Source organism: Schistocerca nitens, chromosome 10 (genome assembly GCF_023898315.1).
Source record: "Schistocerca nitens isolate TAMUIC-IGC-003100 chromosome 10, iqSchNite1.1, whole genome shotgun sequence".
Classification (NCBI taxonomy): Eukaryota; Metazoa; Arthropoda; class Insecta; order Orthoptera; family Acrididae; genus Schistocerca; species Schistocerca nitens.
Genome location: NC_064623.1, coordinates 109,457,082 through 109,473,434, shown reverse-complemented (window position 1 = coordinate 109,473,434; position 16,353 = coordinate 109,457,082). Strand labels below are relative to the sequence as shown.

At 45.6% G+C, this 16,353-nt stretch overlaps 1 long non-coding RNA gene across 3 annotated transcripts in view; it reads left to right on the top strand.

The window, feature by feature from the left end:
* LOC126210284 (uncharacterized) overlaps positions 1-16,353 on the top strand; it is a 215,729-nt gene that overhangs the window by 73,151 nt on the left and 126,225 nt on the right. For all 3 annotated transcript variants that reach the window (XR_007540637.1, XR_007540638.1, XR_007540639.1), the window contains exon 2: positions 9,920-10,120. This is a non-coding gene — a long non-coding RNA (uncharacterized LOC126210284). The remainder of the gene's footprint in view (positions 1-9,919; positions 10,121-16,353) is intronic.

Here is a 16,353-nt window from a genome sequence, read left to right as displayed (position 1 = left end):
GCTACTCTCCCATGCAAACCACACATACTTAAATTACATGAAATACATCGCACTGGCAACATAGAATACAACACAAACAATAGTCACAACGTTAGAATCACATCACTTTTAGCTTTCCCACTTCAATTAGTATTCATCCCAGTTTCACACGACACTGCACCACTTCGGAACTTTTCTTTCCTACTACTAACTCTGGAGGATATATGCACGTCTTGCTGTGCAATGCAAGCCAAGTGGCGTTGCTGGATAGACGGCTGACTCACCTTGCTTCTCTCTCAGAGTATTAGAGTTTGATTCTAGCGTCACACAGAAATGTAACACGCAAAGTAATATTAAGAACATATTCGTCACACACGCGAGTCCTCAACTGATACCATGGACTTCTCTTCAACCTTTGTCTCATACACAGATTCACACAGTACTCACCACATGGAAGTACTCGTCTCTAATTTCAAGTCCTGCACACGTCATTTCTTAAATATTTCCAACTTATAATACACACGTCAGTAATTCAGCTTAACTTGAGCACTCGGAAGTATTTCAACTTAGTGCTACACGTGGTTTCATTGTGACCGTTGGTCACTTCCGAAGATTACTACGATCCCCTTAATATTACCTGCTTGACATTTAATTCTTCCCACAAAAGTTCCTGAAATAGAGAAATAATTATTCCAAACTACTCTTAAGTGTTCCACATGCATACCATTCTCTCCAATCTTCTGTCTTTACGGACCACACCTAAGACAGGTCTTACCAACACAAGATCCAGCGCCAGAGTACTGAAACATGGTCATTCTTCAGGTCAGCTCGCACCTCCGTCGAGGTGGGGGAGCACCATGTTATCGTATTGGTCAGCCACATTTCAGACGCTCAAAGCTCTGGTAAATTTCATCTCTTTGGTTCCACCAAAGGTGACCAAATGCTCGTCTCAAACATGATCATATGTTGCCCATTCGCTATATGCGGTTAGCTGACGACCATACATTCATTCATTTCGCAGATCTCACCAAATTGGATGTAGGGATTTATTTTGTGGGAGTGCACATGTGTTCAATTAAATAAATAAATTGTCATTCTTTCCTACACTGGTATCTGGCTTCGGTGTATTAAGTGAAATTGAGTTATTATTACAAAAAATATGTTGTTCTGACAAGAATAACGAAGAATGTTGTACGTATTTTCAATGTCGGGCGCCTTTCAATTTGTTTGGAAGATGCAGTTCTATGAGAGCTATTCCGCACAGCATTTTGGTTTGCAAGTAAGAATAATAGTTGTGAACAGATTAATGTATCATGTATGTACTAACATTTTTGAATAATATTACGAAGTTATTAGGTAAACTGTGTATGTGTTGAAGCGCATTATACGCGTAATTTATCATGGGACTTAAAAAAGCATTCAGTACAGGGTTAGCGTTTCTCTTTTACAGAAGTAGTACGAGCGCGTTACTTTTGAAGTTGGTGCGGCTGGCGCTCAAGTACAGCATTCTAGGATTGCAGCTAAGGCGCCTTGTGAAGCTCTGTTTACTGTGATTGACATTGGTTCACTCGCGTGAGAGAAACGGAATGACGTGAGAAATCCAAGATGCAACACGAACTGCCTGTAGTGGTGCGTGCCGAAGTTCTGCATCTGGCGTAGACTATTTGTTGATTAGACCATGCATCATTGATGTGAATGTCCTTTCTCAAAACACTGTTCGTGATCCAATTAGTGAACGTTGTTTCGTATTAGCTTCTGTAGAAGCATTGTTTGAGAAATACGCATGTCCACCATAATATAATGCGCATAACATGTTAGTGTATAGTGTTTATGGTTACGTATTAAAGTACTGATACTGCGACAGATGAAACAAAGAGTAATGTAACTCTATTTTATTGTACCTCCAGAGGCCGAAAGGGATACAGTGGTATGTAAATACATTTAGTGGACGACAGAGTACGGTGTTGCTCACACGGTTAGCGATTCATTTGCTTATCCTTGAGTAGCACGGTGCACACCACAGCCGACATTGCGGGTAGCGGATGTACGAGGGGCTTTTGACAAGTCCGTGCAAAAATAAAAACTACTTACGTGTTTGGAGTAGACCTTTTTTATTTTTCAACACAGTCTCCTTTTAGACATACACTTCATCCAACGCTGTTCTAATTTGTTAATCCCTTCTGAATAATAGGAATTGCTCAAGTCTGCAAAATAGCTACTAGTTGCTGCAATCACCACCTCGTTTGAAGAAAATCTTTGTCCCGACAGCCTTTTCTTCAAATTAGGGAACAAATAGTAATCCGAGGGAGCCAAGTCTGGAGAAGAGGGGAGATGTGAAACGAGTTGGAATCCTATTTCCATTAATTTTGCGACCACAACTGCTGAGGTGTGTACTGGTGCATTGTGGTGATGGAAAAGGACTTTTTGGGGTCTAATGGCCGGCGTTTTTCGTGCAGCTCGGTTTTCAAACGGTCCAATAACGATGAATAATAGTCAGCTGTAATTATTTTTCCCTTTTACAGATAGTCGAAGAGGATTATCCCTTACTAATCCCAAAAGACAGTCGCCATAACCTTTCCGGCCGAAGGAATTGTCTTCACATTTTTTGGTGCAGATTCTCCCTTGGTAACCCATTGTTTAAATTTTGCAAATGGCTCTGAGCACTGTGGGACTTAACATCTGAGGTCATCAGTCCCCTAGAACTTAGAACTACTTAAACCTAACTAACCTAAGGACAGCACACACATCCATGCCCGAGGCAGGATTCGAACCTTCGACCGTAGCGGTCGCGTGGTTCCAGACTGAAGCGCCTAGAACTTCTCGGCCACTCTGGCCGGCTTTAGATTTGTGCTTGGTCTCAGGAGTATAGTAATGTATCCATGTTTCATCCACAGTGACGAAACGATGTTTAAAGTCCTGTGGATTCTTCCTGAACAGCTGTAAACCATCCTTGCAACACTTCACACGATTCCGTTTTTGGTCAAGCTTGAGCAATCGCGGAACCCATCTTGCGGATAGCTTCCTCATGTCCAAATGTTTGTGCAAAATATTACGTACCCGTTCATTCGAGATGCTCACAGCATTAGCAATATCACGCACCTTAACTCTTCTGTCATTCATCACCATATCATGGTAACCTCCACAAGGCGTCCTTAACGTTCAGCATCACTTGTGCCAATATGGCCACTCCGAAAATTTTGAAACCACTTATAAACTGTTCTAATCGAAGGTGCAGAGTCACCGTAATGTTTATCAAGCTTCTCTTTAGTCTCCAGAGGCGTTTTGTCTTTCATAAAGTAATGTTTAATCACCACACGAAATTATTTTTTGGTCCAATTTTTGACAATCACTCGACTTCCTTGATTCACACAAATGCCAAACACAAATAAATAGACAAATAATGCTGAAACTTGGTGTGCCTTCTTTCCAAAGATGCTACTAACTATTTTTTTCCTTTTTATTGGCTTCTGCTACTAACTAAACATGACCTCGATACGCGCCGTTGGTGCCATCTCTCGGACTTTGCACGAACTTTTCAAACGCCCCTCGTATCCCATCTCCAAGGACCACTGCTGCACCACAGCAACACACTAAAAGTGAAATGTACATGTAGCTGGCAGTCTGTATTGTGGTGTATAACTTTTACTGTACAGCAGTGCAGCATGAAAGAGACCAAAAGCCGAACAGCAGGTACAAACACCTCTGGGCAGATCACAAACTCAGCCGAATGGCCGAATGGCTGAATGGACATGGGACATCAGAGATCGGTACATAATATTCTAATTAGAGGCGCCGAAAATAGGGGATTTGAAACATTTGTTGTGGTATTTTGCGTGTAACGGGAAAACGGTGCGTTTATGGCTATGAGTTCCTATCTAAACTATCTTTGTCCTCAAGAAAGACGACCGAACTGACACTTTCGTCTACTTTCACGTAATTGATATTTGCGGCGTATTCCTTTTTTTATTTATTTTTTATTTTTACTGCGAATAGACCATCTGAGGACCACGTTCCAATTTCAGTTCTTCATTCTTTGCCGGCCGGAGTGACCGAGCGGTTCTAGGCGCTTCAGTCTGGAACCGCGCGACCACTACGGTCGCAGGTTCGTATCCTGCTTCGGTCATGGATGTGTGTGATGTCCTTAGGTTAGTTAAGTTTAAGTAGTTCCAGGGGACTGATGGCCTCAGAAGTTAAGTCCCGTAGTGCTCAGAGCCATTTTCTTCATTCTTTGTTCTTTTCTTCCAGTGTGCTTTCACCTGTTCTTCTTTCTGTCTTCAGACCATTTTGAACCAGTCTTCTTAGTTACCCTTACCTGGAATCTTTCCATTTTCAGTACTTCCTCCCGAAAGGCTGCTCTGTTGTTTATATCTTCTGTTTTTATATGATTTCTTTCTAAATTCTTTTTACTTCGTTGACTCAGCTTGTTGTGGACGTCTTAGCCAACAAATATCTGAAAATGTCATTAGTTAATCTACTGTCTTGCATTCGAAATAACTATCCAAAAAATATGAGTTTCCTTTTTCTCATTATTGCATTCGAAATACGAAGGATATTCGGAAAGTAAGTTCCAAACGGTCAAGAAATGGAAACCAATGTGAAAATCTAATAAAGCCTTGCACATATGTTTTCGACAGTGTCTAGTATCCCTGTAGGTTCATCCCTTCGCTCTTTCCGGTTCTGAGGGCATGGTGAGCACATAAAGATGCGTAGAAAATAGTGTCTCCCGCCAAGTATGAGGTTCTGGTGAGAGATTTCGCCTGATGTTATGCAGCCCACATTACAGAACTGTCATACGGTTCCTACTTCGTGACAATTCTCAGTCGCAACCTCCAGGGGCAATGAAAATGACCCTGCAGCGTTTTCGATGGGACGTGTTTGATCACCCGCACTACAACCGGTAATTGGCTCCCTATGTGTTTCATCTCTGCTCACTACTGGCTATGAAGACAACATTTCCGCACCGACGACAAGCTGTAGATGAGCGTAGAGAATTGGCGTGAAGCACAGGAGGCTGCCTTCTGTGACAAGGGAATTGGAAAGTGGGTATAATGGTGCGACAGATGTCCTGGCTGGAGTGGTGACTATGTAGAGAAGTAGCTGGAAGGTGGAGCCAACTGTCGCAAATAAAACATTTCTGATTTTCGATGTAATTTCCATTTCGCGACTAATCGGAACTTACTTTCTGGACAAGCCTTGTAAATGTGCAAGAAACATGAGTCTTGTTTTTCTCATTACGTTTGAAATATTTTATATATTTTGGTTTATTTCAGCAATACTTCGTAATTTTCAAGAGTCTGCTGTGTTTTGTGGTCCTAATATTTTCCTTATAGTTCGAATTTCTAGTATTTCTAATTTATCTAAATCATAGTTTAATGCCAGACATTCGCTTGCAAATAGGCACTCTGGTTTCACTACTGTGTTGTACTGCTTTATTTTTGCATTTTTGGATAGGCACTTTTATTGTAGAGGTCTTTGGTGATACAATATGTTCTTTCCATTTTATGCAACCTTTCCTTTATTGCAGACTTTGCCAAAGCATTTTCTTGAATTATCTTGCCTAGTTTTTCTTGGATTATTTTCCATAGCTTTTTTTAACCTTTCTATTTAGCCAATGGTTTTCAAGAATTTTGGGAAGTCCTTAAGGTTTGCTAAAAACTGTCTTTCTGCAGAAATTCTTAAGCCAGTTGTGCTGGCTATTTCTTCCAGGAGATTTATTTGTGTTATTGCAAATGCCACATTTTCGGAAAGTATAGCAAAATCATTTGTAAATGCAAGACAGATGATTTCGATCTTTTTGTTTCTTCTTCATAACGTTATCGGCGAAATGTTGAGTTCAATAAGCTTTTCGTTCCAAATTCTCACTGTTTTCTCTAACACACTACTACAAAGAATTGGGGATAGGCTGTCACCTTGTCGTACACCTGTTTTTATTTTGAAAGTCAGTGAAATTTCTCCCATAAATTTTACTTTACAGACTGTATCTGTAGGTGTTTCACGAATTGGGTGTGCCAGTTTAGAGTTTACGCCACATTCTCGAATTATTTTGTTCTCTGTTTCTCTGTCAACAGAATCAAAAGCCTTTTTGAAATCCACGAACATAACTACAAAGTAATTTGAATTAGGTTATCTACAGCGAATTAGTGACTTAGGATTAAATATTTGTTCTGAACATGACCTTCACTTTCTGAAACCACCTTGATATTCGCCTAAATGACTGTCTAATGTTGTTCTTATTCTGATTAACATAATCTGGGAAAATACTTTGTACACTACTGGCACAAAATAAATTCCTCCCAAGTTGTTTAGATCCTATTTATCGCCTTTTTTGTGGAGTGGATGAATCAAGACAAAATTGGATGAATCAAGACAACTTTCCATTCCTCTGGGATTTTTTCTGTTTTCCAAATTTCTGCCACGAATAAATTTACACTACTGGCCATTAAAATTGCTACACCTCAAAGATAACGTGCTACAGACGCGAAATTTAACCGACAGGAAGAAGATGCCGTGATATGCAAATGATTAGCTTTTGAGAGCATTCACACAAGATTGGCGCCGGTGGCGACACCTACAACGTGCTGACATGAGGAAAGTTTCCAACCGATTTCTCATACACAAACAGCAGTTGACCGGCGTTGCCTGGTGAAACGTTGTTGTGATGTATCGTGTAAGGAGGAGAAATGCGTACCATCACGTTTCCGACTTTGATAAAGGTCGGATTGTAGCCTCTCGCGATTGCGGTTTATCGTATCGCGACATTGCTGCTCGCGTTGGTCGAGATCCAATGACTGTTAGCAGAATATGGAATCGGTGGCTTCAGGAGGGGAATATGGAACGCCGTGCTGCATCCCAACGGCTTCCTATCACTAGCAGTCGAGATGACATGCATCTTATCGGCATGGCTGTAACGGACCGTGCAGCCACGTCTTGATCCCTGAGTCAACAGGTGGGGACGTTTGCAAGATAACAACCATCTGCACGAACAGTTAGACGACGTTTGCAGCAGCATGGACTATCAGCTCGGAGACCATGGCTGCGGTTACCCTTGACGCTTCATCACAGGACAGGAGCGCCTGCGATGGTGTACTCAACGACGAACCTGTGTACACGAATGGCAAAACGTTATTTCTTCGGATGAATCCAGGTTCTGTTTACAGCATCATCATGGTCGCATCAGTGTTTGGCGACATCGCGGTAAACGCACATTGGAAGCGTGTATTCGTAATCGCCATACTGGCGTGTCACCCGGCGTGATGGTATGGGGTGCCATTGGCTACACATCTCGGTCACCTCTTGTTCGCATTGACGGCACTTTGAACAGCGGACATTACATTTCAGATGTGCTACGACCCGTGGCTCTACCCTTCATTCGATCACTGCGAAACCCTACATTTCAACAGGATAATGCACGACCCCATGTGGCAGGTCCTGTACGGGCCTTTCTGGATACAGAATATGTTCGACTGCTGCCCTGGCCAGTGCATTCTCCAGATCTCTCACCATTTGAAAACGTCTGGTCAATGGTGGCCGAGCAAGTGGCTCGTCAGAATTCGGCAGTCACTACTCTTGATGAACTGTGGTATCGTGTTGAAGCTGCATGTGCAGCTGTACTTGTCACGCCATCCAAGCTCTGTTTGACTCAATTCCCAGGCTTATCAATGGCGTTATTACGGTCAGAGGTGGTTGTTCTGGGTACTGATTTCTCAGGATCTATGCACCCATATTGCGTGAAAATGTAATCACATGTCAGTTCTAGTATAATATATTTGTCCAATGAATACCCGTTTATCATCTGCATTTCTTCTTGGTGTAGCAGTTTTAATGCCCAGTAGTGTAGCTAATTTGCTTTATTTTATTTTTACTAAAGATTATTCGATAGCCATTGCACGAAGTACTTGTACGCGTTTTATTTCTTGAGAGTTATGTTCGTCTGTGCTGGCAGTTTCGCAGTCTCACAGACAGACAGCAGATCAAAGCGGGCCGAAGAGTGCCATTAACTTAACGGAGGTTGTAAAAGGTGACGTCAAAGCCATGTATGACAGCGTTCGGCGAAGGCTGTTGAGTGCAGTGGACAGGGCAAGCGGACGCCCGTCACGACCCGACCCGACCCAATGCAGACAGCAGGTAACGCCGTCGTTGGAGTTCTGCACGAGATGACCCCCGCCCCCACGTTCCTACAGTGGTTTTCTGCAGTGTGGGCGTTGTAAAAGCACAGTAAAGGCCCCGAAAGGCGGGCAACATTGAGCCGTGGGCGGAGACTGCAGAGAAGACGGCGCCAGTCTGCCGACAGGAGAGAAATATACCGATGGACACGCAGGCTCTGCGTAAGCTGCAGCTATTTATGGCTCTGTGCCCTTGGCACAACCAGACAGCCAAGGGGTGTGGGTTCTATAAGTGTGAGATTACGATTGTCTAGTCCCAAAAATACACTACTGGCCATTAAAATTGCTACACCAAGAAGAAATGCAGATGATATATTATACTAGAACTGACATGTGATTACATTTTCACGCAATATGGGTGCATAGATCCTGAGAAATCAGGACCCAGAACAACAACCTCTGGCCGTAATAACGGCCTTGATACGCCTGGGCATTGAGTCAAACAGAGCCTGGATGAAGTGTACAGGTACAGCTGCCCATGCAGCTTCAACACGATACCACAGTTCATCAAGAGTAGTGACTGGCGTATTGTGACGAGCCAGTTGCTCGGCCACCATTGACCAGACGTTTTCAATTGGTGATAGATCTGGAGAATGTGCTGGCCAGGGCAGCAGTCGAACATTTTCTGTAACCAGAAAAGCCCGTACAGGACCTGCAACATGCGGTCGTGAATTATCCTGCTGAAATGTAGGGTTTTGCAGGGATCGAATGGAGGGTAGAGCCACGGGTCGTAAAACATCTGAAATGTAACTTCCACTGTTCAAAGTGCCGTCAATGCGAACAAGAGGTGACCGAGACGGGTTTCCAATGGCACCCAATACCATCACGCCGGGTGATACGGCAGTATGGCGATGACGAATACAAGCTTCCAATGTGCGTTCACGGCGATGTCGCCAAACACTGATGCGACCTGGATTCATCCGAAAAAATGACGTTTTGCCATTTGTGCACCCAGTTTCGTCGTTGAGTACACCATCGCAGGCGCTCCTGTCTGTGATGCAGTGTCAAGGGTAACCGCAACCGTGGTCTCCGAGCTGATAATGCTGCTGCAAACGTCGTAGACGTGTTCGTGCAAATGGTTGTTGTCTTGCAAACGTTCATCTGTTGACTCAGGGATCGAGACGTGGCTGCAGAATCCGTTACGGCCATGCGGATGAGATGCCTGTCATCTAGACTGCTAGTAATACGAGGCCGTTGTGATCCAGCACGGCCTTCCGTATTACCCTCCTGAACCCAGCGATTCCATATTCTGCTAACAGTCATTGGGTCACGATCAACGCGAGCGACAATGTCGCGATACGATAAACCGCAGTCGCGATAGGCTACAATCCGACCTTTATCAAAGTCGGAAACGTGATGGTACGCATTTCTCCTCCTTACACGAGGCATCACAACAACGTTTCACCAGGCACCGCCGGTCAACTGCTGTCTGTGTGTGAGAAATCGGTTGGAAACTTTCCTCATGTCAGCACGTGGTATGTGTCGCCACAGGCGCCAACCTTGTGTGAATGCTCTGAAAAGCTAATCATTTGCGTATCACAGCATCTTCTTCCTGTCGGTTAAATTTCGCGTATGTAGCACGTCATCTTCGTGGTGCAGCAATTTTAATGGCCAGTAGTGTACCTGTAAGTGCGCCCTTATGTACAATGGGCGTTCAAAAAGTTTTGCACAGTTTCTAATTTTTTTTATTTTTTGCAGGAGGAGAATGAATTTTTTCGAACACACTTGGAACATTTAGCTATAAGTTGGTATGTAAAAGTATTTTCTTTGATTTACAGGTGAGCCATAATGGACTGTGAAGTAGATGTCAGTTTGCGACAACGGTCGGTGATGGAGTTCAAGACCGGCGATGACTCTGCCACATCGATTCACAGGAAGTTGCTCCCTGTTTATGGGGATGAGACAGTGAGTCGCAGCAGTATCCAGTGGTGGTTGCAGAGGTTTAAAGACGGTGTGTTTCACGAACAGCAGGCCGAAAGGTGATGGCATCCTTCTTGTGGGATCAGTGTGGTGTCATTTTCACTGGCTTTTTGAACCTGGCTCCACAATTAACGGGGACCAGAACTGATTGTCATTGGACAAGCTGCGACGTGCCATCAAGACCCGCAGACCACAGCTTCAGGGTCAGCTCATCAGACTAGACCATGACAATGCCAAACCCCATACAGCCCTTATGACGCAGGAGAAAATCAGGAAAATGGGTTGGAAAATTGTTCCTCATCCTCCCTACAGCCCGGACTTGGCTCCGTCTGATTTTTACCTCTTTGGTCGTCTGAAGGCCCACCTGCGCGGTAAAACGTTTGATAGCGAGAAATACCCTATTTCCTGCGTCAAGCGATGGTGTAAAAGTCAGTCCCCAGAATTTTGCCAAATGGATTTACACCATGGAAAGAACGTTGGACCAGATGCGTCACAGCTGATGGAGACTACATTAAGTAGGCTCAAAGTATAGCTAAATGTTCCAAGTATGTTCACAAAAAATTTCTTTTTCCTCCAGCAAAAAATAAAAAAAAGAGACGACTGTGCAAAACTTTTTGAACGCGTTTTGTATACAAAGCAGATAGGAATCTTTGGAAGTTCATAGGAAACAACAATTTAACCCGCTCCTTTGAGGCCTCGACAGAGGCAAAACACATTCATTATTTTAGCTGCAGGCCTCTGGGCGCGAAAATGTGGAAATTTCATTGGTCATCTTGCTCTGACGTAATAGTTTTGGAAAATTGTTGAGGAGTGGAAGACCGCTCTATGAGAATTGCATCTTGTGATCAGATGACTGCTCTTCGGAGGCTAGGATTGGCTCTCGACGAGAGGATGAATGTTACAAGGGAAGACAGGAGGAACTAATGACACTTCGCCCGCTGCTAGTGAGAATCACATCGAATTCTGCTCGCAGAATTTAGTGTGAGAAGTAGTCATTTCACTTTGCATTTCACTGGAGCATGATGTAAAATTTGCATTAGGTAGCGTTTCGGGATTCATAGGCATCGTTTCTGACAAAGTGGCCGCCGACAGCAGCACTGGCGGACAACATAACGACGCTGTTAAAAAAAAAATAATAATAATAAAAATGGTTAAGATCTGCAATCGGCTTCGGCGCGAACAGGTCGCAATGTACTCAGTGAATATTAGTGTTAATGTGTAGGAGGAAGACGCCCTTCTTACATGCATGTATATATGTATTGAACTGGGGACCTAGAAACAACGGAGAGGATTCGTCCCCGCCGTAATCCTCAGTGGTACACAACGCCCGATTAGGCTACAGCAGTCCACCCACACCACCGGCGCCCCACACCAAACCCAGGGCTATTGTGCGGTTCGGCCCCTAGTGGAACTCCCGGGAACGTCTCGTTCCATACGACAATAACCCCAATTTTTGCGTGGTAGAGTAATTACGGTGTACGCGTAAGGTGGAGATAGCTTTTGTGCAGTAATCGCCAACATAGTGTAACTGAGTGGAATAAGGGGAACCAGGCTGTATTCGCCGAAGCAGATGGAAAACCGCATTAAAAACCATCCACAGGCTGGTCGGCACACCGGACCTCGACACTAAACCGCCAGGCGTATTGGTGCCGGGGACCGGCACGCCTTCCCGCTCGGGAAGCAGCGCTATAGACCGCGCGGCTAGCCGGGCGGTCTGGCATGCATACTTTTACGAACTCAAATTTTGGCAATCGTCAGATCGCCGAAAAAGATCAGTGTGCTAATAATACAGTAACCTACCTATCGGGTCCTTGTCTTGAATGTGTGCCAACCTTAGTCAATTGTAACTGTTTCATGTTCTTGTCGTAATCTGTCACTGCATAGGATGTTATTAAACATGTTCACGCTATACTTCAGTGCAGCTACTGCACTCGTTTTGTGTGAGGATTTATAATGACTTATGGTAACTCTAACATTCATTTCATACACTATGTGATCAAAAGTATCCGGACACCCACCTTCTGCCAGGTACTCCGTATCAGCGACCTCAGTAGTCATTAGACATCGTGAGAGAGCAGAATGGGGCGCTCCGCGGAACTCACGGACTTCGAACGTGGTCAGGTGATTGGGTGTCAGTTCTGTCATACGTCTGTATGCGAGATTTTCACACTCCTAAACATATCTAGGTCCACTGTTTCCGTTGTGGTAGTGAAGTGGAAACGTGAAGGGACACATACAGCACAAAAGCGTACAGGCCGACCTCGTCCGTTGACTGACAGAGACCAACAACAGTTGAAGAGTAATGAGTAATAGGCAGACGTCTATCCAGACCATCACACAGGAATTCCAAACTGCAGCAGGATCCACTACAAGAACTATGACAGTTACGCGGGAGGTGACAAAACTTGGATTTGATGGTCGAGCGGCTGCTCATAAGCCACTAATCACACCGGTAAATACCAAACGACGCCTCGCTCGGTGTAAGGAGTGTAAACACTGGGAGATTGAACAGTGGAAAAACGTTGTGTCGAGTGACGATTCACGGTACACAATGTGACGATCCGACGGCAGGGTGTGGGTGTGGCGAATGCCCGGTGAACGTCATCTGCCAGCGTGTGTAGTGCCAACAGTAAAATTCGGAGCCCGCATCTCGTGGTCGTGCGGTAGCGTTCTCGCTAACCCACGCCCGCCGGCCGAAGTGGCCGTGCGGTTAAAGGCGCTGCAGTCTGGAACCGCAAGACCGCTACGGTCGCAGGTTCGAATCCTGCCTCGGGCATGGATGTTTGTGATGTCCTTAGGTTAGTTAGGTTTAACTAGTTCTAAGTTCTAGGGGACTAATGACCTCAGCAGTTGAGTCCCATAGTGCTCAGAGCCATTTTTTTTCCCACGCCCGGGTTCCCGGGTTCGATTCCCGGCGGGGTCAGGGATTTTCTCTGCCTCGTGATGGCTGGGTGTTGTGTGCTGTCCTTAGGTTAGTTAGGTTTAAGTAGTTCTAAGTTCTAGGGGACTGATGACCACAGATGTTAAGTCCCATAGTGCTCAGAGCCATTTGAACCATTTTTCTAAGTTCTAGGGGACTGATGACCATAGATGTTAAGTCCCATAGTGCTCAGAGCCATTTGAACCATTTGAAAATTCGGAGGCGCTGATGTTACGGTGTGGTGTTTTCCATGGAGGGGCTTGCACCCCTTGTTGTTTTGCGTGGCACTATCACAACGAAGGCCTACGTTGATGTTTTAAGCACCTTATTGCTTACCATTGTTGACGAGCAATTTGGGGATGGCGACAGCATCTTTCAGCGCGATCGAGCACCTGTTCATAATGCACGGCCTGTGGCGGAGTGGTTACACGACAATAACATCCCTGTAATTGACTGGCCTGCACAGAGTCCTGATCTGAATCCGGTAGTACACCTTTGGGATGTATCTCACCTGGTCACAAAATAAAACTACAGTGTCATTATTCTGTAGGACCGTAATTTGGCGTTAATAATAAATTCCTGCGTAACAAATGACAGCTTGCAGACATCACCGGGCATCTACATGGTGATACGGGTTAGTTACGAGTAGCCGTAGGCGGCGGTATTATGTGGCCACTGTGAGTTACCTTTTTAGGGTATTTACTTACGTCCCGAACACCAATTTCTGTTAACATGGAAAATCTACCTTGTCCAGACAGTGGTTGCCCTCTGGGCTGCCTATATAACTTCATATCATAACGTCTCTTCACCACGCGATCTCCGAATAGGGAAATTAAAGACAACCGATTTGAGCGGTCCTCACACAGTTTGGGGTATACTCCCAACGGCAGTGGATCTGGACGTAAATACACTCCTGGAAATGGAAAAAAGAACACATTGACACCGGTGTGTCAGACCCACCATACTTCCTCCGGACACTGCGAGAGGGCTGTACAAGCAATGATCACACGCACGGCACAGCGGACACACCAGGAACCGCGGTGTTGGCCGTCGAATGGCGCTAGCTGCGCAGCATTGTGCACCGCCGCCGTCAGTGTCAGCCAGTTTGCCGTGGCATACGGAGCTCCATCGCAGTCTTTAACACTGGTAGCATGCCGCGACAGCGTGGACGTGAACCGTATGTGCAGTTGACGGACTTTGAGCGAGGGCGTATAGTGGGCATGCGGGAGGCCGGGTGGACGTACCGCCGAATTGCTCAACACGTGGGGCGTGAGGTCTCCACAGTAAATCGATGTTGTCGCCAGTGGTCGGCGGAAGGTGCACGTGCCCGTCGACCTGGGACCGGACCGCAGCGACGCACGGATGCACGCCAAGACCGTAGGATCCTACGCAGTGCCGTAGGGGACCGCACCGCCACTTCCCAGCAAATTAGGGACACTGTTTCTCCTGGGGTATCGGCGAGGACCATTCGCAACCGTCTCGATGAAGCTGGGCTACGGTCCCGCACACCGTTAGGCCGTCTTCCGCTCACGCCCCAACATCGTGCAGCCCGCCTCCAGTGGTGTCGCGACAGGCGTGAATGGAGGGACGAATGGAGACGTGTCGTCTTCAGCGATGAGAGTCGCTTCTGCCTTGGTGCCAATGATGGTCGTATGCGTGTTTGGCGCCGTGCAGGTGAGCGCCACAATCAGGACTGCATACGACCGAGGCACACAGGGCCAACACCCGGCATCATGGTGTGGGGAGCGATCTCCTACACTGGCCGTACACCACTGGTGATCGTCGAGGGGACACTGAATAGTGCACGGTACATCCAAACCGTCATCGAACCCATTGTTCCACCATTCCTAGACCGGCAAGGGAACTTGCTGTTCCAACAGGACAATGCACGTCCGCATGTATCCCGTGCCACCCAACGTGCTCTAGAAGGTGTAAGTCAACTACCCTGGCCAGCAAGATCTCCGGATCTGTCCCCCATTGAGCATGTTTGGGACTGGATGAAGCGTCGTCTCACGCGGTCTGCACGTCCGGCACGAACGCTGGTCCAACTGAGGCGCCAGGTGGAAATGGCATGGCAAGCCGTTCCACAGGACTACATCCAGCATCTCTACGATCGTCTCCATGGGAGAATAGCAGCCTGCATTGCTGCGAAAGGTGGATATACACTGTACTAGTGCCGACATTGTGCATGCTCTGTTGCCTGTGTCTATGTGTCTGTGGTTCTGTCAGTGTGATCATGTGATGTATCTGACCCCAGGAATGTGTCAATAAAGTTTCCCCTTCCTGGGACAATGAATTCACGGTGTTCTTATTTCAATTTCCAGGAGTGTATTTCACATTTTCAAACATTGATAGAGGTAAACTGTGAGATGAAAGTCCTCAGAAGAGACAATTACAATTGGGGTAATAACCGAGAATGAATTATTTTGTATTAGTGTCGAATCCATAGTTCCCGGGATTTCCAGGATAATTATTAACAGTGTCGAAGGCGTTTCATCTCTAGAGGTATGGCGGCAGGGAGGGACGGGGACGAGGGGGGGGGGGGGAGAGGGGGTTGGAATGGTAGCTCACGTAAATAGAAAACGGCGAATGTTGGTACTGGATAATAATATTTTCTTGCCTGCTGTTGTTGTTGTGGTCTTAAGTCCAGGGACTAGTATGATGCAGCTCTCCATCCTACTCCTTCCAGTGCAAGCTTCTTCATCTCCGAGTAACTATTGCAACCTACAACCTTCTGAATATACTTAGTGTATTCGTCGCTTGGTCTCCCTCTACGATTTTTACCCTCCACGCTTCCCTCCATGTTTCACGTCCATACATGGCTACACTACATACAAATACTTTCAGAAGAGACTGCCTGACACTTAAATCTATACTCGATGTTAACAAATTTTTCTTCTTCAGAAAAGTTTTCCTTGCCATTGCCAGTCTACATTTTATATCCTCTCTACTTCAACCATCATCAGTTATTTTGCTCCCCAAATAGGAAAACTCCTTTACTACTTTAAGCATCTCATTTCCTAATCTAATTCCCTCGGCATCACCCGACTTAATTCGACTACATTCCATTGTCCTCGTTTTGCTTTTGTTGATGTTCATCTTATATCCTCCTTTCAAGACACCGTTCATTCCGTTCAACTGCTCTTCCAAGTTCTTTGCTGTCTCTGACAGAATTACAATGTCATCGGCGAACCTCAGAGTTTTTATTTCTTCTCCATGGATTTTAATACCAACTCCGAATTTTTCTTTTGTTTCCTTTACTGCTTGGTCAATATACAGATGAATAACATCGGGGATACACGACAACCCTGTCTCACTCCCTTCCCAATCACTTCTTCCCTTTCATGCCCCTCGACTCTTAAAACTGCAATC